General features: G+C 44.1%; 1 protein-coding gene across 8 annotated transcripts in view; it reads left to right on the plus strand.

Annotated features, from left to right (window-relative positions):
• EGF (epidermal growth factor) overlaps positions 1-26,130 on the plus strand; it is a 230,742-nt gene that overhangs the window by 60,717 nt on the left and 143,895 nt on the right. The window lies entirely within an intron of this gene.

Raw genomic sequence — 26,130 nt, forward strand, 5'->3', positions numbered from 1 at the left:
TTAGCTGCGGGGACCAATATGAGGAATGCTTTGCGTAGCAGATATTGGCGAATCAGGCAGCATCGCATCACCCATAGAAACCTATAGGGGATGTGGCTGCGAGCAGCAATGGAGAGATTGCAGCAGGTATTGGGGATATCTGCTGTGGTCCCTCCTTCATACATTCAGGGGATACTTAATATTTGCGGCTACATAAAAACGTTACATAAATGGGCCCCTTAGGCTCTTAAATTTTCAATTTTAAGATCCTAGCCAAAATCACAGCTACTACAGTAGGTGCAACTAATATTGGCATCTCTACTTACAGATCATAAGTTGTAATTTGTGCAGGGTTGTCATACTGTGAAAAAAATATGTAGAGCTACTGCAGCGGTGGTGGTATGCTCTCAATGCTCGACTAGTTCACATTTATTGTTGGGTTTACTCATAAAGCGTTTGATATGTTCTTGTGGCCCCATTTGTTTTGAGTGTTGGAGATGAGGGAGTTTGTGGGTGAATTTTATATATATATATTATAGGCAATGAGTGATGAAGGATTAAACTCCGAAACATTAGTACTGTGCTGGTGGTAGTGCAGTGTCTTTATGTAACAAATTGCCTGTCTAACTTCTTTAGGATGGCACCGGGGCTGTTGTAACGTCTATCAGGAGTGCTGGGCTCTGCTGCAGTTATATACAGTATATATGTATAAGTGTATAATGTGCTCTACCTGGTGCAATGTGTATAACGTGCTCTACCTGGTGCAATGTGTATAGCGTGCTCTACCTGGTACAATGTGTATAACGTGCTCTGCCTGGTGCAATATGTATAATGTGCTTTACCTGGTGCAATGTGTATAATGTGCTTTACCTGGTGCAGTAGCGCACGCAGGAAGGGGAGGGGGGGGGGGTTCTGAGTCACCAGAACCCCCCCCCCCCCCCCCCCGATAGAGCAAAATCTATTTTCAGAGACGGAGACAGCCGAGCCTCCGTCTCAATAGAAACCGCGATCGAGACTGCGATCATAGTAGCTGATACTGCAGGGAGCACTGGTAATCAGAGCTCTCTCTGCACAGAATATACCAGGGAGCTGTTGTTGCGCATTCTCACATACTCAGCGACGGCAGCTCCCTGTGTGATCCATCCTATCAACTACAGTAGGCATGTCCATGATCTACAATGACCCGGCCACCAGTCTCCTCTTCTCAGCCAGGGGTACTGTATATGTGTCTCAGCCAGGGGTATGTGTGTGTGTGTGTGTCTGTGTGTGTTTTATTTTTATACACACACGCACATATATGTAATATATATATATATATATATACACACATATATATGAGTGTGTGCATGCATATGCAATCCATTTTATCTGCACTCTTTATTGTAAAGTCCTGTGCATGATATACACATGTCTGTATACATCTATAAATGCGAAAGCCCTCACTGACTCATCACTATAAATCTCTTATTACCCGATATGTTAGGAAGATGAACTGTAACATAGGTATTCTGCAGGTGGGAAATAGGACCACTACGTCATGAGAATGTTAATAAATCTCCCCTACGGATATAAAAAGGGGGTTGACATAATGACGTCACTACCGATGCGTGGCTTGCGTTGCGTGAACGATAACGCCCAAACGGACAATCCGATCAAGATGTGGATTGCACCTCCATTGTGTAGAACTTAATAAACTACAAAAATGGTCCTGTCACTTTTTTTTCCACATCTGCTTTGGGTCCTCCTCGGGTAACGCCAAGAACCATGGATTAATATTTACTTACATTAAGACGTCTCAAATTTACATCTCTATAGATTTACCTATTTATTAACACTCATTTATATTTACAACCATGAAAATCAGAAACTCCCGTGCAAAGAACGGGTAGAACAACTAGTGTATATATATAAAATATAGAAACCCACCCAAGTAAATCCTGCGTTTGTCCCTGTGGTGCAATATGTACAATGTGCTTTACCTGGTGCAATGTGTATAACGTGCTCTGCCTGGTGCAATATGTATAATGTGCTTTACCTGGTGCAATGTGTACAATGTGCTTTACCTGGTACAATGTGTATAATGTGCTTTACCTAGTCCAATGTGTATAATGTTCTCTGCTTGGCGCAAAGTTAATAACGTGCTCCACCTTGTGCAATGTGTATAATGTGCTTTACCTGGTGCAATGTGTATAATGTGCTCTGCCTGGCGCAAAGTGTATAATGTGCTTTACCTGGGGCAATGTGTATAATGTGCTCTACCTGGTGCAAAGTGTATAATGTGCTCTACCTAGCGCAAAGTGTAGAACGTGCTCTTTCTGGCGCAATGTGTAGAACGTGCTCTACCTGGTGCAGTGTGTATAGGAGGTTCTACCTGGTGCAATGTGCATAAGCGGCACTACTGTGTGGTGTAATGTGAATTGGCACTATTATGTGGCCACGCCACTTCCCCATGAAGCCACGCCCCTACAATTTTGCTGCGAGCTTACGGCGCACACTTTCCATTCATACATATAGTCAGGCCTTCTGAGCAGTAATCCCACCCACTTGACAGACTCCACCTCCTCAACAGACCCCACCCCTATTAGGGCTGCTTCCATAAATTTCCTGGGTTGGTTTTCGAACCCAATCCGCCCCTGTCTGGATTCATAATAAATGTTTTTAAATCTGTTGCAATGCTTCTTCACAACCTCCTTGTCCGCCTTGGGCAAGTCACGTTTAGTTAAACTGGGCTAGAGCTAGCATCCCCGACCTAGGTATTACATTTCCCAAGCATCCCTCCGATTTGCATAAATTAAATCCCTAGCTATCCAGAACTTTGCTAATGATCTGAAGGGTTGGGGCCACCTTCTTCTTTCAGTTTCTTTCCCCTTCTTATTGTATATATTTCAATCCCTTATTAATCTCACTGAAATAGATAAACAAAAATTTTTATTGTAAGTTCATCTGAAAAATAGACACATATCACATATTAGTCTACATACATTATGTCAATGTACTTTGAATGGGGGAATAAGTTTCCCAGGTATTGCTGTTTATAATCACGTCACATTATTTACATGATTGGCTACATAATGTAAATACTTATGCTAACATATGCTGGAACAGGGCTTTCTTGGATATATGGCTCTGATAAGCTTCCTCCAACAGCATGACCAAGAAATTTCAGACAAATTACAGATACTGTAACCCACCTAGTTGGCCGACCAGGAAAATTTGGCATATACTGCGCCATAAATCGGTACATTCATTACAGAAACACCTTATTCCCTTCCCTGATTTTGGGGATGGCATGGCTGCTCACCCCTTCACTATATGGAGAGTGGGTGGCGATTCTACTATACGCTGTCTGGTCGGTATTTCTAGCCAGAGCATTATGACCTATTCTGAAACTTCCACAGATTATGAAGTCATTAGGCCTTATCCTCTAGGAGAGTTACTACAATTTTAGTTTTATGTTAGACATCTTATCAAGCATATTTTAGACACTGATTGTCGAAATCCCCTAAATCACTTGTTGATCCAACCGCCCCTAGTCGTGTATCAATTTCCACTTACTTTACTTTTCTCTGAGAAATTCTTGATCATTCATTGATATAATGCATGATAGTAATGAGTGCAGATGGGATATTGCAGAATTGTATGCAGAGGACTCCTCCTTAGTAAGTAGTGATGTGCACCGGAAATTTTTCGGGTTTTGTGTTTTGGTTTTGGATTCGGTTCCGCGGCGGTGTTTTGGATTCGGACGCGTTTTGGCAAAACTTCCCTGAAATTTTTTTGTCGGATTCTGGTGTTTTTTTTACAAAACCCCCTCAAAAACAGCTTAAATCATAGAATTTGGGGGTCATTTTGATCCCATAGTATTATTGACCTCAATAACCATAATTTCCACTCATTCCCAGTCTATTCTGAACACCTCACACCTCACAATATTATTTTTAGTACTAAAATTTGCACCGAGGTCACTGGATGACTAAGCTAAGCGACCCAAGTGGCCGACACAAACACCTGGCCCATCTAGGAGTGGCACTGCAGTGTCAGAAAGGATGGCACTTCAAAAAATAGTCCCCAAACAGCACATGATGCAAAGAAAAAAAGAGGTGCACCAAGGTCGCTGGATGGCTTAGCTAAGCGACCCAAGTGGCCGACACAAACACCTGGCCCATCTAGGAGTGGCACTGCAGTGTCAGACAGGATGGCACTTCAAAAAATAGTCCCCAAACAGCACATGATGCAAAGAAAAAAAGAGGCGCACCAAGGTCGCTGGATGGCTAACCTAAGCGACCCAAGTGGCCGACACAAACACCTGGCCCATCTAGGAGTGGCACTGCAGTGTCAGACAGGATGGCACTTCAAAAAATAGTCCCCAAACAGCACATGATGCAAAGAAAAAAAAGAGGTGCACCAAGGTCGCTGGATGGCTTAGCTAAGCGACCCAAGTGGCCGACACACACACCTGGCCCATCTAGGAGTGGCACTGCAGTGTCAGACAGGATGGCACTTCAAAAAATAGTCCCCAAACAGCACATGATGCAAAGAAAAAAAGAGGTGCACCAAGGTCGCTGGATGGCTAAGCTAAGCGACCCAAGTGGCCGACACAAACACCTGGCTCATCTAGGAGTGGCACTGCAGTATCAGACAGGATGGCAGATATAAAAAATAGTCCCCAAAGAGCACATGATGCAAAGAAAAAAAGAGGTGCACCAAGGTCGCTGGATGGCTAAGCTAAGTGACCCAAGTGGCCGACACAAACACCTGGCCCATATAGGAGTTCTTTGCTGTGCTTTTGCCATCTTAACTCTTTTAAGTTTTCCAGCAGGAGGATGAGTGCTTCATCCTCATGTGAATCTGAACCACTAGCCATGAACGCAGGCCAGGGCCTCAGCCATTCCTTGCCACTTCGTGTCGTAAATGGCATATTGGCAAGTTTACGCTTCTTCTCAGATGCTTTTAATTTTGATTTTTGGGTCATTTTACTGAACTTTTGTAGTATACTTGACGACACAGAGGTAGAGCAGTGGACTACTGTACCGTACTGCTATATATATACTGGTGGTCACAGCAACATTCTGCACTGTCCCCTCCTACTATATACTGCGCACAACTAAAATGCAGCACAGGTATGGATGGATAGTATACTTGATGACACAGAGGTAGGTAGAGCAGTGGCCTACTGTACCGTACTGCTATATATTATATACTGGTGGTCAGCAAAATTCTGCACTGTCCTCCTACTATATATACTGCGCACAACTAAAATGCACCATAGGTATGGATGGATAGTATACTTGACGACACAGAGGTAGGTAGAGCAGTGGACTACTGTACCGTACTGCTATATATTATATACTGGTGGTCAGCAAAATTCTGCACTGTCCTCCTACTATATATACTGCGCACAACTAAAATGCACCACAGGTATGGATGGATAGTATACTTGACGACACAGGTAGGTAGAGCAATGGACTACTGTAACGTACTGCTATATATTATATACTGGTGGTCAGTAAAATTCTGCACTTTCCTCCTACTATATATACTGCGCACAACTAAATTACACCACAGGTATGGATGGATAGTATACTTGACAACACAGAGGTAGGTAGAGCAGTGGCCTACTGTACCGTACTGCTATATATTATATACTGGTTGTCAGCAAAATTCTGCACTGTCCTCCTACTATTTATACTGCGCACAACTAAAATGCACCACAGGTATGGATGGATAGTATACTTGACGACACAGGTAGGTAGAGCAATGGACTACTGTAACGTACTGCTATATATTATATACTGGTGGTCAGCAAAATTCTGCACTGTCCTCCTACTATATATACTGCGCACAACTTAAATGCACCACAGGTATGGATGGATAGTATACTTGACAACACAGAGGTAGGTAGAGCAGTGGCCTACTGTACCATACTGCTATATATTATATACTGGTTGTAAGCAAAATTCTGCACTGTCCTCCTACTATTTACTGCGCACAACTAAAATGCACCACAGGTATGGATGGATAGTATACTTGACGACACAGAGGTAGGTAGAGCAGTGGCCTACTGTACTGTACTGCTATATATTATATACTGGTGGTCAGCAAAATTCTGCACTGTCCTCCTACTATATATACTGCGCACAACTAAAATGCACCACAGGTATGGATGGATAGTATACTTGACGACACAGAGGTAGGTAGAGCAGTGGACTACTGTACCGTACTGCTATATAATACTGGTGGTCACTGGTCAGCAAATTTCTGCACTGTCCTACTACATACTACAATGCAGCACAGATATGGAGTGTTTTTCAGGCAGAGAACGTAGATATTTTGAGCACACTGAGCACAGATATTTGCAGCACACTGAACACAGAAACGCTGCACGTCCTCTCCCTATCATCTCCAATGCACGAGTGAAAATGTCGGCGACGCGCGGCTCCTTATATAGAATACGAATCTCGCGAGAATCCGACAGCGGGATGATGACGTTCGGGCGCGCTCGGGTTAACCAAGCAAGGCGGGAAGATCCGAGTCTGCCTCGGAACCGTGTAAAATGGGTGAAGTTTGCTGGGTTCGGATTCCGAGGGACTGAACCCGCTCATCACTAGTTAATAGTAATGAGTGCAGATGGGATATTGCAGAATTGTATGCAGAGGACTCCTCCTTAGTAACCTTTACTTTTTGGGAAGATATATTTCCTGTTTAGAATGGACTGGGACGAGGACTCTTTAAAACAAGGAAGCGCACACAGCATGTTTCTCCACAGTATGGGAAACATACATAGACACTCAGGGCCTAATTCTGGCCTGATCGCAGCAGCAAAATTGTTCTCTAATGGGCAAAACCATGGTGGTCATTCCGAGTTGTTCGCTAGCTGCAAACTTTCGCTGTGCAGCGATGAGGCAAAAAAAAAGCACTTCTGCGCATGCGTATGCGGCGCAATGCGCACGCGCAAAGTAGTATTACAATGAACGTTGTAGTTTCACACAAGGTCTAGGGAAGCTTTTCAGTCGCACTGCTGGCCGCAGAGTGATTGACAGGAAGTGAGCGTTTCTGGGTGTCAACTGACTGTTTTCAGGGAGTGGTCATAAAAACGCAGGCGTGCTAGGAAAATTGCATGCGTGGCAGGTGAACGCAGGGCGTGTTTGTGATGTCAAAACAGGAACTGAACAGTCTGAAGTCATCGCAAGCGCTGAGTAGGTATTGAGCTACTCTAAAACTGCACCAAAAAATTATGCTGCCGCTCTGCGATCCTTTCGTTCGCACTTCTGCTAAGCTAAAATACACTCCCAGTGGGAGGCGGCATAGCATTTGCACGGCTGCTAAAAACTGCTAGCGAGCGAACAACTCGGAATGACCACCCATGTGCACTGCAGGTGTGGCAGATATAACATCTGCAGAGAGAGTTAGATTTGGTGGGTAATTTTGTTTCTGTGCAGAGTAAATAATGCCTGCTTTATTTTTACACTGCAATTTAGATTTCAGTTTAAACACACCCCACTCAAATCTAACTCTCTCTGCACGTTATATCTGCCCCCCCCCCTCCTGCAGTGCACTTGGTTTTGCCCAACTGCTAACAAATTTGCTGCTACGATCTACGATCAGGTCTGATTTACCCCCACTGTTTTTGTATTGCTGTTTTTATGCATGTCATTGCCTTTTCTTGTAAAACCTCTGTAAAACTGCTTCTAAAAAAAAAAGTAAATAAATAATTATATACAGTATATACACTGCTCAAAAAAATAAAGGGAACACTTAAACAACACAATGTAACTCCAAGTCAAACTGTCAACTTAGGAAGCAACACTGATTGACAATCAATTTTACATGCTGTTGTGCAAATGGAATAGACAACAGGTGGAAATTATAGGCAATTAGCAAGACACCCCCAATAAAGGAGTTGTTCTGCAGGTGGTGACCACAGACCACTTCTCAGCTCCTATGCTTTCTGGCTGATGTTTTGGTCACTTTTGAAAGCTGGCGGTACTTTCACTCTAGTGGTAGCATGAGACGGAGTCTACAACCCACACAAGTGACTCAGGTAGTGCAGCTCATCCAAGATGGCACATCAATGCGAGCTGTGGCAAGAAGGTTTGCTGTGTCTGTCAGCGTAGTGTCCAGAGCATGGAGGCGCTACCAGGAGACAGGCCAGTACATCAGGAGACGTGGAGGAGGCCATAGGAGGGCAACAACCCAGCAGCAGGACCGCTACTTCCGCCTTTGTGCAAGGAGGAACAGGAGGAGCACTGCCAGAGCCCTGCAAAATGACCTCCAGCAAGCCACAAATGTGCATGTGTCTACTCAAACGATCAGAAACAGACTCCATGAGGGTGGTATGAGGGCCCGACATCAACAGGTGGGGGTTGTGCTTACAGCCCAACACCGTGCAGGACGTTTGGCATTTGCCAGAGAACACCAAGATTGTCAAATTCGCCACTGGCGCCCTGTGCTCTTCACAGATGAAAGCAGGTTCTCACTGAGCACATGTGACAGATGTGACAGAGTCTGGAGACACCAAGGAGAACGTTCTGCTGCCTGCAAACTTCTCCAGCATGACCGGTTTGGCAGTGGGTCAGTAATGGTGTGGGGTGGCATTTCTTTGGGGGGCCGCACAGCCCTCCATGTGCTCGCCAGAGGTAGCCTGACTGCCATTAGGTACCAAGATGAGATCCTCAGACCCCTTGTGAGACCATATGCTGGTGCGGTTGGCCCTGGGTTCCTCCTGATGCAAGACAATGCTAGACCTCATGTGGCTGGAGTGTGTCAGCAGTTCCTGCAAGGTGAAGCCATTGATGCTATGGACTGGCCCGCCAGTTCCCCAGACCTGAATCCAACTGAGCACATCTGGGACATCATGTCTCGCTCCATCCACCAACGCCACGTTGCACCACAGACTGTCCAGTAGTTGGCGGATGCTTTAGTCCAGGTCTGGGAAGAGATCCCTCAGGAGACCATCCGCCACCTCATCAGGAGCATGCCCAGGCATTGTAGGGAGGTCATACAGGCACGTGGAGGCCACACACACTACTGAGCCTCATTTTGACTTGTTTTAAGGACATTACATCAAAGTTGGATCAGCCTGTAGTGTGTTTTTCCACTTTAATTTTGAGTGTGACTCCAAATCCAGACCTCCATGGGTTAATAAATTTGATTTCCATTGATAATTTTTGTGTGATTTTGTTGTCAGCACATTCAACTATGTAAAGAACAAAGTATTTAATAAGAATATTTCATTCATTGAGATCTAGGATGTGTTATTTTAGTGTTCCCTTTATTTTTTTGAGCAGTGTATATATATATACATATATACACAAGGGGAGGGGGAGTAGGACTCAATGCCTTCCATGTAAATAATATCCGATATCAAATAAAGTGCATGCGTACCAAACGAAGGGGTAATTCCAGCGAATAAGTTTGTCTTTCCTTCTGTTAATCCTTCATCCGTCTCACATGGGAGTTTGATGCATAGACCTGTCAAAGTTGAAAAATATTGCAGTACACACATCACGTACAAACTACACACAGATGGCCTCCGTGCGTGTACTTGTTCTGCTGTGCGTGCGCATATTCGCAATTTGCGTATGGTCGCTCCCGCGGTCCTGCGCATTAGCGCGTGGTATGAGTATTTACGGTAGAGTTTGTGAGCGCATGGAAAAGCTATCAAAACACATTACATATTTAATCCAAATAGTGCACAATGTACACATAGTCTCCCTGCACCACATCAGCAAGTTACAACAGTTTAAATGGTATCAGAACAAAGGGATTCACCTTTACAGGATAGGAGGGGATAGAACAAGGTTATAAGGTGGTGTTTGGTATCCAGCTGTAGGGTATTTTAAGGGTAATATTCCGGTGTTGGTTTGCAGAAGATCACATGTTCCTGCGAATAGTTATGTGCAGGAGCAGAATATAGCTATAAACTGTATTTACTGTACATTAGGTATGCGGCGGGAACCCAGAGGAGACAACCCACAAGTGCATCTTGAAAAGACATCGCCCACCTATTCAAACCAACCTATGACCTCTCCTGTACTGTAAATGACCATCCCTGTGTCCAATGGACAAATAGATTACAGTATCCATTGTGTTAAGTTTTGGAAGATTGTAGAAAAGGAGCCAGCTGCAGGCCTGGTCACATAAGACTCTAAAAGTTATCTATCTAGATGACCGAGGACCAGACTGGGTAGCGCGGCGAAATCCAAACAAGTATGTACCATTGACTGTAGCCATTATTCTTTTGTATTGTATTGCTTTGTTATTGTAACCAGCTTTCAGTAATAATATGTTGTGGTGTCAGAACCCGGCATTTTAAATACAATCTGGTGTCGTGTTTTCCTTTCCCTGCTAAGGTTTAAAGTGTATTACTATCGCATGCATAGCTGTTAAGGGTTCACGGTGTATCTTTGGGTGTGTACGCGCTGCGTGTACTTTGTACAGCCAGCGCGGCGTTTGTACGCAAAGTCCGTACTCGGTACGGGACTCTTTACGCTAATGGTGTAATAAGTACGTAGGTTGAGGATTAAGTATAACGGCCGCAGTGGCTCCATTTAAAGTGTATGAAATGTCTTTTTAAAGTGTTGCTTTTAGTCCTGTATGTAAATCAGCGTTACAATTGGGGGCTCATCCGATTTCCACATACTCACAGCCTAACAGGTCATAGCAGACTTAATCTATCAGCAAAGGGCGGACAGAAAGTATCCTACGTAACCTTTTCTTGGTCGATGGATACACTGAAAACCCTACTTGTGTGCTGATTAGATGACGTCTGCTCTGTATGTTTTGCAGAGGTGCTGGTAGAACCCGTAAAACACAGTGGAAAAAAAGCTATTTAAAAAACTGTGAAAATTTTTTGGCGCCAAAAAAGCGTACACAAAAGACACCGATACTTTGCATACCCTCTCACATTGTTGCAAAACAAAATTCAAATATGTCATATTGTGTTTGATTCAGATTGGATTGTTTATCTGTTAGGTAGATTTAAAAGTACATTTAAAAGTTGCTGCATATCCTTGATATAGTTTTTTTTTAAACTCAGGCCTAAAATAATTTCTGGTGCTTGTATAATGTGTGATTTCTTTGTGACAAAGGAAGCCGCATGGTCTGTCCTCCATTTTGGACTAACCACATGGCCTGTCCGCCATCTTGTGTAAACCTCATGGATGTGTAAGGGGGAGGAGCAGTGGCCATTTTAGGAAGGTCATTTTCTAAATAGCTGATTTTCAGTCTGCTCAGAACAATCAGTTTCCTTGGTCACATCAAGCACCATTTATGAGTTTCCAATGCATTTATTTAACCCATGCCATAGTCAATTACAAATAGTTTCAATTGGGCCTAGTGAGAGTAAATGGTGAGATAAATGCTTGGCTTGGTGTAAGAAATTGCAAAAAAAAAACAAAAAAAACAAAAAGAAAATAAAAAAAAAAATTTTTTTCTTCTTCTTTCCTAGGATTTAGTTGACTCTCTGTTTGCTATAGGATAGCCATTGAAATGCAAATTTACCTGTGTAACTGCTTTTTCTTAGCAGTGAAAACCAAATAGCTTTGATATGCAAATAAGAGGTAAGGTGTGTCATAGGAGACCAGTGAATGGTACATATATGTAATATTATTACAATTATGTGTATATTTATATCAGTGTATGTTCTGCAGGATAGCTATCCAATCTGAATCATATCATTTAAATTATTGATTATTGCTAGATTCATTTAGATCTGCGTGAAACCGGATACATTTGTGGCTATATAGTTAAAAATTAAAATAACAGTGTTTAAGGAAGTAAGTAGTTCTGACCTGGTTGTAAAGATTTATACAGAAAAAAACGGTGTTGTGTTAAGTGAGCGATTATAGTTAGTATTGCTCACATTTATAGAAGTTGTGGGATTTGTTTTATTGCGGACGCAGGGTTTTGTACACGTGTCTCGGACAAAGTACAGGACTGCGCACGCAGTGTAAGAGACACGCACAGTCGCGCGTTTACGCAAAGTGCGTAAGAGTGTGGGCGCTAAGTACAAATTACACAATAGTGTCGTTTAGTTCAAAGGTGGGACAGTAGCCATGCTACAATAGCACAAAACTACTCGGTTTCTAAAGCAGATTAGTATAAAACTTTTGTTTAAACTGTATTGCCTCTGGGGGTAAAGCTGCCTATCTGAATGTATTAAAATTTTCTGTACAGAAAAACCAAAGTGTATTTGAGTGAGCGAACGTAGGAGCGAGTGGATTCGAATCCCGGAATGCGGGATCCCGTCATTCGGTACACCAAGTGAGTGGAGGCTTGGTGGCGTGAGGCGGCTGACTCACGTTAATATAAGGTTTAATACGTAAGTCGAGAGGAGACTTACACAGGAGCATGGTAGGGATTTGTGAATTGTGACCCATATAGTTTTTTGATACGCTCCAGCTGAGGTTTCACAGCTTGTGATTCGATTCCAGTAGTCGTACGGCAGATAAGTAACAAATACCTATACGCTGTGCGATTGGACCGCGCGTTTGTGGGTGCGATATAAAGCGCAACTTGATACCCCTTTTACGTGCTTTTGCGTAAAATCGCTGTGTCATTAGCGCTGTATACAGCATACACAAGCGTGATTTGTGTATATAAAAAAAGTGCATAGGGAGTTTTCGCTGGTCTCTCTCAGGAAAATCTCCAACAGCAGATACTTTACTGGAAAGGCTAAGTTATTCCTAAAAACTTCCAGTAAAATATAGGTCAATAGGGGCCCTAAGTTGGGTACATTGCCTTCGCTATCAGCAGTGTATGGTAGTACTGGCCAGCGTGGGCGAGAGTGGGTGAAAGCGCTCGGAGAACTTTCACCGTCACCTTATATTGAGTATTTTGGTGTTTGTGGGAAAAGGCCCACAATTATGGGAGCCAGTTGCTCAAGTGAGGGACGTTTAGCCAGGGTTCAGGCTGAAGAGCTGCGGCCCAAGGGGTCAGCGAGGTTTAAAGGAAAAAGTATTATGTGTGGTCCACACGCTGAAGACTTTTTGTCTGAATGGGTATGTATGACTGACAAAGATAGGGTACCAATCCCTAAGGTGGGCAGCTTTGAACCCGAGGTACTGCAGAATGTAAGCAGTAAAATATGTCTTCTTAAATCCAGAAAACAAAGGATTAGACATAACGATTGTTTAAATTTATGGCAACAAGAGGGGGAGATGCAAAGGGAACAAACTCGTAAAGCAGGTTCCAAACCTAGCAGGAATGGAGACACAAACACACCATTACCGACACAGGTCGAAGGGAAAAAGATGGCTACAATCAATGGTACATCTGTAAATGATAGTAGTATGCAAGAGCAATGTATTAACCCTAACCTTTGCAAGTTGTATCCTGTTTTGAAGTCTTTTCAAGGTCATAGGTCACAGGAAGATGAAGGATCCAGCCAAATCACAGCTCTCATTCAGGCAGTCGCTTTGCAGGAAACTCAGGTGGGGCCTGTCCACCCAGTTAGAGCAGTACCAGTGTTCCCCACTGAAATAACTGGTGAGGTCACAGCTACCGGTTGCTTCATAGACAGGTGGGAAGGACCATACCAAGTCTTGTTAACCAGCACGACAGCATTGAAGGTCGCCGAAAGAGAGACTTGGGTCCACTCGTCCCACTGCAAGAAGGTCGCTGGCCCGGAGAGAACTCGTGACAAAGAGCAGAGTGTAGAGAATCTCGTATCACTGGAGTGTTTGTTACGGCAAAGTTGAGAGGCAGGACTGTTGAAGGGCATCTGAGCACAGAGATTAACAAGATCTAGAACGGTTGTCGTACCATTTTCTTTTTTCACCTCCCCCTGCATTTTCCTTTCTTTTCTCCTTCATATTTTCCTCATATACCCTAACGAAATGGATCGATCACAAAAGACTGCTTTTCGGGTTCTGTTAGTAATTCTGGTTTTGATCAGGACAGTTTGTTTTGGTGAGGGTCCCAGAGAGGTCGTGCAGGGATCTGGAATGGGTTCTGATGGTGAGTATGAATTTGTAGGTTCTTAGGAGCAGCACATCACTCTAGTAAAGGCTGGCATCAGTAAGCGCTCTGGTAGTCAGGGAGCTCGGAGGCACTGTGAGGGGTTATTGTCTGATGAATATTGTATTTGTAGGAATTATGAGAATATAGTAGAGAATGGGTGCATCCAGAGATGCCAGTCCAACCTTAATATCGACATGGACCGCCATCCGTTGAGTGATTACCACTCACTAGTGGAAAAGGTCTTAAACCAGACAGAATGTTGGGTGTGCTCATAAGTACCTCAAGGTCAGAGTAAGTCAGGATGAGTACCATACCCTTTATCAATAGATGAGGTACTCTCAGGTGGGAGACCGGTGGACAAGAAATTCAATATCTCTAGGCCCCCTAGTTTGAGGCTCCACCAGTATTATGTAGACAGGTCCTTATTGTGTTTTAATATTTCCAATTACCGAAAACCGGGAAATTGGCAAGTGACGTGGAATAACCAGACAATTACCTTTTCATACAAAGCTAATAGGATACCCATAGACTCTGAACTTGTATGCCAAATAACCAACAGTGGGAGGTATTTCGGTATAGGTATACTCGTGGAAGCAAGTCCATGTGGGTTGGAAAAGTATCGTCAGGGTATTGTGCTCATATCATCCAGCCCGATACTTGTACTGAGCAGATGGGAGAACTAGGGATTGGTTTCTTTACTTGGAAAATTTGTAATATGGTGATGTTATATTTTGTCCCTTATGTTCTCCCAGATGATGCCTATTTCATATGTGGGAGGAAGGCGTACAAGTGGCTTGCCCCGAGCTCAGAGGGATTGTGTTATATTGGGAGAGTACTACCAGAGGTCATGACCATAACCCATGATAAAATGAAAGACGTTCACCGCAGTGCTCAGGCTCCTTATACTCATACTCACTATGAACACATCATCAAGAGACACCTCATAGATAGGGCAGAGCACGCAGCCTCTGATTTGATCCACGAATCCACAGGGATTCAGTTCCTTCTCGCATTAGACATCACCCGTACTGCCAGAGGAACTATAAATGATAGGTATATCCATGCGCTAGCGAACTTGATAGATAATATCACTGAGATGTATGACGACACCTTCAGGTATACGGGAAGGGAGTTACAAGCTTACAAGAAGGAACTGATTCAGCACAGGATGGTCCTTAATTATGTCACAGCCGTGACAGGCGGGTACTGTGTTACTCTCGCAACTCAATATGGTGTGAAGTGCTGTACTTATATTAAAACAGCACTGACGACCCCACGGAGATCATCGATCAAAAGATGGACGATATCTTGCAGTTGAAGTGGGAGTTCAGGAGGAAGCACAACCTTACTTTGGCGACTGTGAGTAATGAACTGACCGGCAGGGTCTCATGGTTGAACCCACACAAATGGTTCCCAGGTTTAGGAGAGTGGGCTCAGAATGTCATTATGAGTGTGGGGAAGTTTCTCCTTTGTATCCTGGGAGTCGTCATAATTATTGGTTCGATATTTAGGTGTGTTCAAATTCTAATGTGGCGCAAGCACGGCACAAATTTGATGAGTCTAAGGAGCGAGGGCGCTGTTATAGCAGCAGATTTAATTTACGACCCATCCATAGAGACAGTGTTATGATAAGGATTGCAAATGAATTTCATGGCCTGTTTCTTTCACCCGTTTTTCTTTGTCTCCCCCTCTGCCCAGATACATCCATTCGGAAAAGACATCAGCCCTACCAAAAATGTTTATGTGAATATATTTTTATATATGTGTCTTATCTTCATCTCTGCAACCTCCAGCTAATGGCACACATAGTTGACAGGTGATATCCACATATACTAGCACTCACATATGTTTCCCCCTCCATGTATCATCAACTAAATGTGCACCCCATTTGTTGGAACAAGAAGCCGAAAAGAGCTCGGTAGTGTTTGTTGGCCCATTTACAGACCCTTAATACGGGATGAGAAGGATTTAATGTATACTTCGCAATACCTCGAAGCTTATGTAGAACATATACGGCACGATGATACATGCCCCCCAGACATGGATGCATACAAACATGCCTTTTACTATCCCACTAGGTCATATATTTCCCACCTACAACTCTCCCCCGACCATCCAAACTTCTGTAGATATTAGCCAATATTTACTAAGAATTCGAGTTTGTCCGATTTGTGGGGGTTTTTCTAAGACCAATCCGGGAATTCACTAAGCACCAATCTCGGCAGTGTTTGGACTATTCGTAATGGTTTGATTTGCAAAGTTCCGAAATACGAATGAATAGACCATCGGTCAAACACGGCTGTTATTTCATACAATACGGGCATTCACTATTCATTTGTATTTGGGTGTTAGTTTCTGAGTGCTCAAGTGCGGGTCTGTTTTTTTTCGAATCGTTAAAAAAAGCAGCAAAAAAATAGACCTGCTTTGTCCAGTCGAGTTTGGATAACCATGCACGGATCAGTGAGATCTGTGCATGGTTATCTATGGGAAAGGGTCTGTTTAGTGTAAAAACTTGAAAAAAAAATGCATGGGGTCCCCCCTCCTAAGCATAACCAGCCTCGGGCTTTTTGAGCCGGTCCTGGTTGAAAAAAATATGGGGGGGAAAATGACATGGGTTCCCCCATATTTCTTCAAATAGGCTCTGCGCCTGGTCCTGGTTCCAAAAATACGGGGGACAAAAAGCGTAGGGGTCCCCGTATTTTTTAAACCAGCACCGGGCTCCACTAGCCAGGTACATAATGCCACAGCCGGGGGACACTTTTAAACTGGTCCCTGCGGCCCTGGCATTACATACCCAACCAGTCACCCCTGGCCGGGGTACCCTGGAGGAGTGGGAACCCCTTAAATCAAGGGGTCCCCCCCTCCAGCCACCCAAGGGCCAGGGGTGAAGCCCGAGGCTGTCCCCCCCATCCAAGGGCGGCGGATGGGGGGCTGATAGCCTTTTGAAAAAATGTGAATATTGTTTTTAGTAGCAGTACTACAAGTCCCAGCAAGCCTCCCCCGCAAGCTGGTACTTGGTGAACCACAAGTACCAGTACCCCCCTGACTCCTGTCAAAGAGGGTCCCTTCTGCCAATCAGGGAGCGCCACGTCGTGGCACCCTCCTGATTGGCTGTGTGCTCCTGTAGTGTCTGTCAGGCAGCACACGGCAGTGATACAATGTAGCGCCTATGCGCTCCATTGTAGCCAATGGTGGGAACTTTGCGGTCAGCGGTTGACCAAAAGTAACCTCACCGCTGACCGCAAAGTTCCCACCATTGGCTACAATGGAGCGCATAGGCGCTACATTGTATCTGTGCCGTGTGCTGCCTGACAGACACTACAGGAGCACACAGCCAATCAGGAGAGTGCCACGACGTGGCGCTCCCTGATTGGCAGAAGGGACCCTCTTTGACAGGAGTCAGGGGGGGTCCTGGCAGTCGGGGAAAGGGGTCCCATGTGTAAACATGGGACCCCTTTCAGTGCGTGGTCAGGTTTCCATTTTTTTGTTTTGCCAAGTACGTGGATTATTACAAAAGGACAAGGCACACAGGATTTAGGTGAGTATAATTTTATTTTCAGGTACCCTGGAATCGCCGTCGAGATGTGGGCCGAGTCGGCATGTGAACATAGGTAAGTATGTGTGTGTCGGAATGTATGTAATAAAGTTGTACTTTCAAGGTGTGTGTGTGTCCTGGGGAGGCTTGCAGGGACTTGTAGTTCTTGTGCAAAAAACAATATTCTTTTATTTTACACTTGGCTATCAGCCCCCCATCCGCAGCCCATGGATGGGGGGGACAGCCTCGGGCTTCACCACTGGCCCTTGGGTGGCTGGAGGGGGGGACCCCTTGATTTAAGGGGTCCCCACTCCTCCTGGGTACCCCGGCCAGGGGTGACTAGTTAGTGATTTAATGCCAGGGCCGCAGGGACCTATATAAAAGTGTCCCCCGGCTGTGGCATTATCTCTCTGACTAGTGGAGCCCGGTGCTGGTTCAAAAAATACGGGGGACCCCTACGCTTTTTGTCCCCCGTATTTTTTGCACCAGGACCAGGCGCAGAGCCTGGTGCTGGTTGATCAAATATGGGGGAACCCCTGTCATTTTCCCCCCATATTTTTTCAACCAGGACCGGCTCAAAGAGCCCGAGGCTGGTTATGCTTAGGAGGGGGGACTGAAAGGGGTCCCATGTTGACACATGGGACCCCTTTCCCCGAATGCAGAGAGACCCCCCCGTGACTGCTGTCACTGAAAGGTCTCGTAAGCCAATCAGCGAGCGCAACGTCCTTGCACTCTGCTGATTGGCTCTGTGCGCGTCTGAGCTGTCAGCGCATCGCACAGCTCCCTCCATTATATTCAATGGTGGGAACTTTGCGGTTAGTGGTTGGGTCACCCGCGGTCAGCGGCTGACCGCGGGTAACCCCACCGCTGACGGCAAAGTTCCCACCATTGAAAGTAATGGAGGTAGCTGTGCGATGCGCTGTCTGAGCTTAGACGCGCCAATCAGGTGAGCGCCACGGAGTAGCGCTTCCTGATTGGCTGAAGGGACCTCAGTGACAGGAGTCCCGTGATGTCCCGGCATTCGGGGAAAGGGTGCTCATGTGTCAACATGGGACCCCTTTCAGTCCGGTGGTTCGGGTGTTCGTGTTTTTTTTTTGCCAAGTACGAGGATTATCTCTGGATGTGGATTTATCTCTGGACACTGGCAGGTGAGTATAATTTTTTTCACAGGTACCCTCGGATCGTCGGAGACTGTGGCAGTCGGCGTGTCAACATAGGTAAGTATGTATGTGTGTCGGCAGTGTGTAATAAAGTTGTACTTGTCACGGTGTGTGTCTCCTGTTTTTATTTGGGTATTTTTTTTCCAGTAGTACTACAGGTACCAGCGGGCCCGTTTTTCTCCCGCATGCTGGTACTTGTGGTTCTCCAAGTACCAGCTTGCGGGGGAGGCTTGCTGGGACTTGTAGTACTATTGGAAAAAACAATATTCTGTCATTTTACTCAAGGCTATCAGCCTCCCATCCGCAGCCAATGGATGGGGGGGACAGCCTCGGGCTTCACCCCTGGCCCTTGGGTGGCTGGGGGGGACCCCTTGATTGAAGGGGTCCCCACTCCCCCAGGGTACCCCGGCCAGGGGTGACTAGTTGGATATTTAATGCCACGGACGCAAGGCACTGTATAAAAGTGACCCCCGGCTGTGGCATTATCTGTCCAGCTAGTGGAGCCCGATGCTGGTATAAAAAATACGGGGGACCCCTTCTCTTTTTGTCCCCCGTATTTTTGGCACCAGCACCAGGCGCAGAGCCCGGTGCTGGTTTTAAAAATACGGGGGATCCCCTGTCAATTTTTCCCCCGCATTTTTAGAACCAGGACCAGCTCGAAGAGCCCGAGGCTGGTTATGCTTTGGAGGGGGGACCCCACGCCATTTTTTTCCGGGTTTTTCCCGTTCTTCCCCGTTTTTTTAAATCGCGGCAAAATCCGGCAAATTGGCCGTTTTTCGCCCGCGGGACTGTCGAATCCGTTTTTCATTGAATATGGTGAATTCCGGAAGCCACCTGCCGGAATTCACCTGTCGAATTGTGTCGAATTAAAAAAACGGCGATAATTTGCCGCGATTCGCCGCTAATTGCATATACCCCTTAGTCTCCCTGCACCACATCAGCAAGTTACAACAGTTTAAATGGTATCAGAACAAAGGGATTCACCTTTACAGGATAGGAGGGGATAGAACAAGGTTATAAGGTGGTGTTTGGTATCCAGCTGTAGGGTATTTTAAGGGTAATATTCCGGTGTTGGTTTGCAGAAGATCGCATGTTCCTGCGAATAGTTATGTGCAGGAGCAGAATATAGATATAAACTGTATTTACTGTACATTAGGTATGCGGCGGGAACCCAGAGGGGACCACCCACAAGTGCATCTTGAACAGACATCGCCCACCTATTCAAACCAACCTATGACCTCTCCTGTACTGTAAATGACCATCCCTGTGTCCAATGGACAAAGAGATTACAGTATCCATTGTGTTAAGTTTTGGAAGATTGTATAAAAGGAGCCAGCTGCAGGCCTGGTCACACAAGACTCTAAAAGTTATCTATCTAGATGACCGAGGGCCAGACTTGGTAGCGCGGCGAAATCCAAACAAGTATGTACCATTGACTGTAGCCATTATTCTTTTGTATTGTATTGCTTTGTTATTGTAACCCCCTTTCAGTAATAATATGTTGTGGTGTCGGAACCCGGCATTTTAAATACAATCTGGTGTTGTGTTTTCCTTTCCCTGCCAAGGTTTAAAGTGTATTACTATCGCATGCATAGCTGTTAAGGGTTCACGGTGTATCTTTGGGTGTGTACGCGCTGCGTGTACTTTGTACAGTCAGCGCGGCGTTTACGTTAATGGTGTAATAAGTACGTAGGTTGAGGATTAAGTATAACGGCCGCAGCAGCTCCATTTAAAGTGTATGAAATGTCTTTTTAAAGTGTTGCTTTTAGTCCTGTATGTAAATCAGCATTTACAGAACGTAAGAGAGGAAAACACGACAATAGTGCAATATTGCAAAAGAAAACTATGCATATAAACGTGCTTAAAAAGGTGGTAGCAATACCACCTTTTTAAGCACGTTTATATGCATAGTTTTTTGCAATATTGCACTATTGTCATCTTTAAATCAGCGTAGGTAAATGGGATGCCGGTGGTCATGTATGTGTAAGCCTGAATCTTCAGTGATAGTCCCTGGGACCAGGAGGATGCTGGGAAGTGGGTGGTCCAGTGTACAGTGTGTCTGGAGTTGGTGATGCAATAAAAACAGCACAGCAGTAAACTCACATGTCTCTGTGTCCTGATGACTGGATTTACAAACATATGAACAAAACATGGTGTCAGAAGAAGTTTAACTTGGACTGCTAGTGCTCTCAGAGTGTGAAAGAATCTTGCAGAAGTCTGTAAGGCTGTGATACTCAGTATCTGCAAAGCCTGCCGTGTGCTCCTCTTTAAACAGTGAGTAACCATGTATAAACTGGCTCCTCCAACCGGCATGCTGATGTCTGGTAACTTGTCTGAAATCTGGAAAAGATTTAAGTAAAGGTTTAATATATATCTTGCTGCATGAGGAGCTGATACAGAGGCTGACAAAACTAAGGCATCCATTTTCCTCCATGTGATAGGAGAGGATGTGCTGGACATTTATAATAGTTTTCAGTTTTCTGAGGGGCAGAATATGCTGCTATCTTCTATAATGCAAAAGTTTGAAGATTACTTTGTGCCAAGGAAAAATGTGACATACTGTATGAAAGATATAAGTTTTTCACATGTGATCAGAAGTCTGTAGATGGATTTGATCAGTATGTTACAGAGCTGCAATCACTCAGTAAAACCTGTGAGTTTGGTGATTTAAAGGATTCACTGATTAGAGATCGTATTGTCTGTGGAATACCTGATAATGGACTCAGAGAGAGAGAGACTGCTGAGAGAGCAAGACCTAACACTAGACAAGGAAGTGACTATGTGTAGATCTGCAGAAATAACTAGATTTCAAGCCAAAACATTACACAAGGAAGTTGATGTACATGTAGTGCAGAAAACAGAGCCAAGCAAACCTCCATTCTCAAGAATGAAACAGTCTAAGCCACAGTCTAATAAGGAAATGTGTAGTAGATGTGGAAATGCTCACAATCCTAAAATGTGCCCGGCTTATGGTAAAACCTGCCAAATGCTGTAAAATGAAAAGTGAAACAACCAATGTGCATGCTGTTAAACAGAGGAATTCTTTGTGGATTGCATTAAACTTTGCAGTGCAGATAAGAAAGAATGGATTGTCCCTTTAACTGTGAACGAGATTGTCATTCCCTTTAAGCTTGATACTGGCGCGCAGGTGAATTTAATATCGTTTCAAGACTATAAGACTTTTAGAGTAAAACCTAAAATTCATCCAGCCAAAGTGAAAGTTACAGGGTACACTGGGGAGGAAATTCCTGTGAAAGGTACATGCTTAGTGACACTGAAATATAAGGGACAACAGTTTAAAACATCTCTACTGATTGTGGATAAAAATGTGCAACCGATTCTAGGATTAAGTTCCTGTGAGAAACTAAGCTTGCTAAAGAAAGTTTTTATGGTGACATCATAAGTAGAAGATGACTGCAAATCAATGTTTACAGAATAGAGAGACTTGTTTGAAGATCTAGGTTGTTTGACTGGAGAGCATAAAATAAATATAGACACGCAAGTTTCTTCAGTGATACACCCCTGAAGAAAAGTGCCATTTGCGCTGAGAGAAAAACTGAAACAAGAGTTAAATCACATGGAAGCCTTGGGTGTGATACAGAAAGTTGATGAGCCTACTGAATGGGTAAGCTTCCTAGTAATTGTTGAAAAGAAAAATGGACAACTCAAAATATGTCTAGACCCCAGAGATTTAAACAAAGCTATTAAACGAGAACATTTCAAACTACCAACCAGAGATGAAATCATGTCGCAATTTGCAGGAGCAAAATGGTTCAGTAAATTGGACGCATCTTCAGGATTCTGCCAAATGAAGCTAGATGAGGCCAACTAAAAGCTTTGTACATTTAATACACCAGAAGGTCGATATAGATTTCTTCGACTACCATATGGAATATTGTCTGCTCCAGAAGTATATCACAAAAAGATACACATGATTTTTGAACATATTCCAGGTGTTGAAACAATGATGGATGACATTATTGTCTGGGGATCAACAAAGGAAGAACATGATTCTAGATTGAGACAAGTAATGGAACTTGCCAAGAAAGTGAATCTAAAGCTAAACAAGGACAAATGTGAATTTGGCATGAATACACTTACCTTTATGGGCGACGTGGTCTCGGATCAAGGTGTAAAACCAGACCCAAGGAAAATATCAGCCATAGTGAACATGGAACGTCCTAACAACAAAGACGACATCAGAAGATTCCTAGGAATGATTACTTACTTAGGAAAGTTTATTTCTCAACTCTCTGAACGAACAGCCTCTCTTAGATGGTTGTTGGACAAAGATAACGAGTGGATGTGGTCACATGAACAAGAAGAAAGTTGACAAAACTTGAAACAGATCATTACAGAGCAACCAGTGCTAAAATTATTTGATCCTGCGAAAAGAATAAGAATTTCAGCAGATGCTTCGCAATTTGGCCTAGGCTCAGTGCTGTTACAAGAACATGAGGATACATAGCAACCAGTAATCTATGCTTCAAGAGCACTGACAAGTGCTGAAACAAGGTATGCTCAGATAGAAAAAGAACTTTTAGCGATCACATATGCATGTGAGCGATTTGATCAGTTTGTGTATGGTCAAACATTTACAGTGGAAACTGACCACAAGCCATTGGTAGCTATCATGACTAAATCATTACATGATGACTGTCCCATGAGAATTCAACAATTGCTTATCAGACTACAGAAATATGATGTACACTTGCTGTACTGTCCCAGCAAATACATGTACATTGCTGATACACTTTCTCGTGCTGTGGACAAAAGTGAAGGTTCCAAAAGTCTGATGGATGATAAGATAGAAGCCTATGTTAATTTGATCGTAGCTTCTCTACCAGTGTCTCTTGCAAGACAAGAACAGATTATGAAAGAAACTGAGACAGATGACACAATGAAAGTGTTGAAAGATATCATTCTGAAAGGTTGGCCAGCAGAAAAACATGCGTGCCCGCTGTCTATCCATGATTATTGGATGTACCGCAGTGACCTTACAGTTGTTGATGGTATTATTTACAAAGGCAATAGGTTTGTCATACCTGCACGACTAAGAAAAACTATGCTGTGCAAGATACATGAAGGCCACTTAGGAGAATAAAAATGTAAGCGGAGAGCGCGTGAAGTTATGTATTGGCCAAGAATGAACCAAGACATAGCACAGACTACAGCTACATGTGAATTATGTCTTATGTATAGACCAAAACAACAAGTCGAGCCACTGAGTCCTCACGCAGTGCCAGAGAGACCGTACCAGAAAGTTGGCGCAGATTTGTTTGATTGTAAGGGGAAAACGTACATTGTCGTGACTGATTATTACTCTAACTACCCTGAGGTGAAGACACTACATACAACTACTAGTAAAGCCGTAATCAATTGCATGAAGTCAATCTTTGCAAGGCATGGTGTTCCTATGGAAGTGTTCACTGACGATGGTCCTCAGTTTTCCAGTGCTGAATTTAGACAATTTGCTGATGAGTGGGAATTTGTCCATACTACATCAAGTCCCCACTATCCATGCTCAAATGGGTTGGTGGAAAGTTCAGTAAAAACTGTAAAGAGTCTCATGAAAAAAGCTCAAGAAGGTAAAGAAGATTTCTACAAAAGTCTTTTAATCTACCGCAGTACACCTTTACAGAATGGACTTTCTCCTGCACAAATGCTGATGGGAAGGCGGATTAGAGCAAATCTCCCGATACATGATGAACTGCTTAATACACATAACTCAGCGTTGGTCAGACTGAGTAAGGAACGTCAACAGGCGAAACAGAAACTGTTCCATGACAGGCGAGCAAAAAGCTTATCTGATCTAAAATCGGGTGACCAATTCCGTCTCAGAGATCACGAGAAAGGTATTTGGGTGCAGAAAGGTATTGTGCAAGCACAAGTAGCACCAAGATCTTATACTATACGTACAGAGCGTGGAACGGAAGTAAGAAGAAATCGGGTGGATTTAAGATCTCAACCTAACCATAATGAAGACAACATGACTGAAGAATACCCTTCATCTGACATGTATGATGATCCTCATAATGGTGAACAAACCACGATTCTAGAAAGGTCCAACATGGTCGATGAAACACAGACTGTGTATGAAAGACCCAAAAGGGAAATACGCAGACCTGAGAGACTCATTGAAACGTGTTAGATGATGTTCTTAATATGGCCTTGTTAATTGTTGCATTGAAGTGTACAGGGCTTATCTTTAAAGAAAAGAGGATGTGATGTTAGTGTATTAGAACGCTTAATATTTGTAGACACTCCCTTACTAATATGTGTAAGCCTGAATCTTCAGTGATGGTCCCCGGGACCAGGGGGATGTTGGAAAGTGGGTGGTCCAGTGTGCAGTGTGTCTGGAGTTGGTGATGGAATAAAAACAGCACAGCAGTGAACTCACATGTCTCTGTGTCCTGATGACTGGATTTACAAACATATGAACAAAACACATGTGACCGAAGATGGAATCCCGACACCACTCAGGAGACCGGTGCCGGAAGACCCACAGCCGACATCCCGAAGATGAGTATTGGGGTTTGGGTTAGGGCCCAGGGTGTGGGTGGGGGAGGGTTTGGATTAGGTACTGGGGGGGTTAGGGTTAGGCACTAGGGGGGTGGTTAGCTGTAGCCGCCACCCCTGAAGGGTTAGCCATAGTTTCCACTCCAAAAGGGTTAGGGTAGGGGAGGGGTAGAATACTTACCGTGTCCGGTGTCAGGATTGTCAGTGTCGGGATGCCGCTGTTTGTCATGTGGTCCAACCGCCGGGATAACATACCCAACCCTAGGTAAACAATCAGGTTTAAGGTAAACAATCCACAGGTCAAAAATTATTAAAGTAGGTAATACCTCTATCATCAGCACAAAATTCACATGGTGATAATTCTAAAAGGAATGCCACAAATAATCTATATTATAAATACATGTTGAAATTGTAGGTTGTACTTTTATTGTAGATTTGCAAGGGGCTGGGGTGAGGTGGGTGAAAGGAAAAGGTGCCCGCTTGAAAATAGTGTTTTGTTTAGACACAAGGGGGAAAATATACGATCCGAGTGACAATCATTTACATGGCAAAACCAACCTGGTCGTAAAATGAGTGCTGCTTTAAAAAAAAACAGGCATTACTTGCCCGAAGTCCTGCACCTCCGGCAACTCGGACCCTATTACATTTACCCCAAAAGCTCTCCCTATAACTTTCTATGGGGACTGCAAAAATCAAAAATTTGCAAAGCTCTAAAAGGATGAGAAGAGACACATAATTTGACATGCCTGGCTTGGTCACAGGCAACACTGGTGCCCACTTTATAGTGTTCAGTGAACCCTATTTGCAGTGTTGGTTACATGCAGTGAACACAACTCAGTGTGAGCGCACCATGTGTTCAGAGGCATTGTGACAGCTGGGATTCCGGCGAGCGGTATGCTGACTGCATACCATTCAGAGAAATGGATTTACTTGTATTTCGGCTGTTGTGAAGTATTTTCCTTTAAAAGAAAGAGTACT

Source organism: Pseudophryne corroboree, chromosome 1 (assembly GCF_028390025.1).
Source record: "Pseudophryne corroboree isolate aPseCor3 chromosome 1, aPseCor3.hap2, whole genome shotgun sequence".
NCBI classification, from domain to species: domain Eukaryota; kingdom Metazoa; phylum Chordata; class Amphibia; order Anura; family Myobatrachidae; genus Pseudophryne; species Pseudophryne corroboree.